The sequence below is a fragment of the Penaeus chinensis genome, chromosome 33 (genome assembly GCF_019202785.1).
Source record: "Penaeus chinensis breed Huanghai No. 1 chromosome 33, ASM1920278v2, whole genome shotgun sequence".
Taxonomy (NCBI): domain Eukaryota; kingdom Metazoa; phylum Arthropoda; class Malacostraca; order Decapoda; family Penaeidae; genus Penaeus; species Penaeus chinensis.
The window spans coordinates 37,222,617-37,225,155 of NC_061851.1; the positions used below are offsets into that span (position 1 = coordinate 37,222,617).

The 2,539-nt window shown below is 44.1% G+C and overlaps 1 pseudogene; it reads left to right on the plus strand.

The window, feature by feature from the left end:
* The window catches only part of LOC125043123, a 17,101-nt pseudogene extending 15,323 nt beyond the window's left edge, over positions 1 to 1,778 (plus strand).
* The last annotated feature ends 761 nt before the right edge of the window (positions 1,779 to 2,539 follow it).

Here is a 2,539-nt window from a genome sequence, read left to right on the forward strand (position 1 = left end):
GAAAGAGAGGGGGAGGTGGAGCGGGAGAGAAAGGGAGAGAGAGAGAGAGAGAGAGAGAGAGAGAGAGAGAGAGAGAGAGAGAGAGAGAGAGAGAGAGAGAGAGAGAGAGAGAGAGAAAGAGAGAGAGAGACAGACAGAAAGACAAACAGAGACAGAGAACCAACCAGTCAGCCAGACAGACAAAGTGTACAAAGAAGAGAGTTGGGGGGTGGGGGGGAGAGCAAAGAGAGGGAAAGCACAAGGCATATCATAACAACATAACTTAACGTGACATGTTTTAAATTAACTCCTTCTTCAAAGTCCAAGCTGCGGGCCGCTATTAGTCCGTTTTAAGTATATTTGTTTTGTTCATTACATTAACGCTCTTTCTTCTCTTCCTCCCTGACTCCTCCCCATCTCATTCCTTTCTCTCCCCCCTTCCCCCCCCCCTTCTTCTTTAAACTCCTGTCTACCCTTTCTACCCCCCACACATTGCAAATTTCCCCTACCCCCACCTTTCCCCAACACATTGCAAACTCCACCAACCCCAATTCCCCCCCCCCACACACACACATTGCAAACTCCTCCAACCTCCACTCTCCCCCAACACATTTCCAACTCCACCAATCCCCTTCCTTCGCCCCGCACATTGCAAACTCCCCCAACCTCCACCCTTGCAAAAAGGACTTCCTGGCATCCCTCTCCACGGTGTCCCGAGGCACGACACAGGAGAAGCTTCAGTGGATCTTCGGCCTCTACGACGTGAACAACGACGGCCTCATCACCAAGGCGGAGATGGTGGACGTCGTGAGCGCCATCTACGAGATGATGGGCCGATCCACCGAGCCGCAGGTGGAGGAGTCGTCCGCCAAGGAGCATGTGGAAAGATCTTTCATGTAGGTATATGGAGGGGGCGGGGGTGAGGAAAGAAGGAATGGGGAGGTGGGGAGGGGAAAGGGGATGGGAAGGTAATAAGGGGAAAGGATGAGGAAAGGGGGGAAGGGGGAGGAGGAGGAGGAGGGGAAAAGGGAAGGGGGGAAATGAAGGGTAAGGGCATAGAGATAAATTTAATAGGAAGGGAGAGGGGGGAGGGGGAAGGGAGGGAGAGAAAATAGGTTAAGAAGGAAAGCGAACAGAAGAAAAATGACGTGGAAAAGATTTGTATGGACAGAGTGAAGGGGAGACGGTAGGCAGGAGGAAGAGGAAAGGGAGAAGAGGAGACGAGAAGAAAGAGAGTGCAGAGGGAGGAAATACGGAGTTGGGAGGGAAGGAAGGGAGCTAGGAAGAGTGAGAGAGAGCGAAAGGGGAGATAAAAAGAATGGGTGGGTGGTTGAGAGGAGAAAAGGAAGAAAGGAAAGTGAAAACAAAGGGGGATGGAATGACAGAAGAGAAAAGTATGGGAAAATAATATGGTAGAGAGAGAGTAAGAGAGAGCGAAAAACAAATAATACAGTATATCACAAATTATACAGAATACCCCCTTAAAAATCAACCAAAAAATAGATAAATAAATTATTACATTAATTAAAACAATGAACACCATAAAATCCTTGTCCCTTCCAGCTGATCGACGCCAACCAAGACGGGGCCATCACCATAGAAGAGCTGGCACAGTGGGTGTCGCGCGATGACACCATAATACAGAGCCTCAGTATGATGGACACTGTACTCTACACCCGCAGAGACGCCGCCTCCTCTCCGCCCACGCACCCAACCCCTCCGCCCACGCACCCAACCCCTCCGCCCACGCACCCATCTCAGAGTCAGCCATGAAATCGTCTGGTCTGCGCGTCTAAAACTAGGCGGGAATTTTTGAATGTGTCTTTGAAATTTTTACTATGACTGCGATAATTTTATTTTCAAAGTCTGTTAGGAAAAAAGAAAAACTGTATACTATACTTCAAAACTGTTTGTTTATTATCTATACATCTATGTATGTTATTCATATGCTTCCATTGGGATTACGAGTCTTACTGACATTATCATTGTTACTACTATTAGCAACGTTATTATTATGGTTATGGTATAGTATCATTACCATTATCGTTATTATCGTTATATAAGCTATCATGACCATAGTTTTCATGATCATAATCTTCGACAATCATAATAATTATTATTTTTTATTGAAGATCACCTTTTTCTTGTCTCTTCGTTTTTTTTTTTTTTTTTTTTTTTTTTTTTTTGAAGAATAAGCTTAAGAGAAAAGAAAACGCTCTTGACTCAACAGTTATCTTCTAAAAAAAAAACTTGAACGAATACAGTAATTTAAGGCGTGGTTACACTGCCCATCGATTCATCAAATCCAATCATTTTGAGTGGGATTTGCCCATCGATGGGCTTATTCCACTGTTTTTTTGTCCACTCGTCCGAAGCGATGGGCACCCCATCGTCTGTCGATGGACCAGTGCAAAAATCACATTCGTTGAGAGTCTATAGTATACCTGGTATTAGTCTAATTATATATTTTATGCAGTATTATTATATATATAAGTAATCTATAATTAATAATCATAACTGTAAATTATCATAGATATACTTATATGAATTATTATTTTAA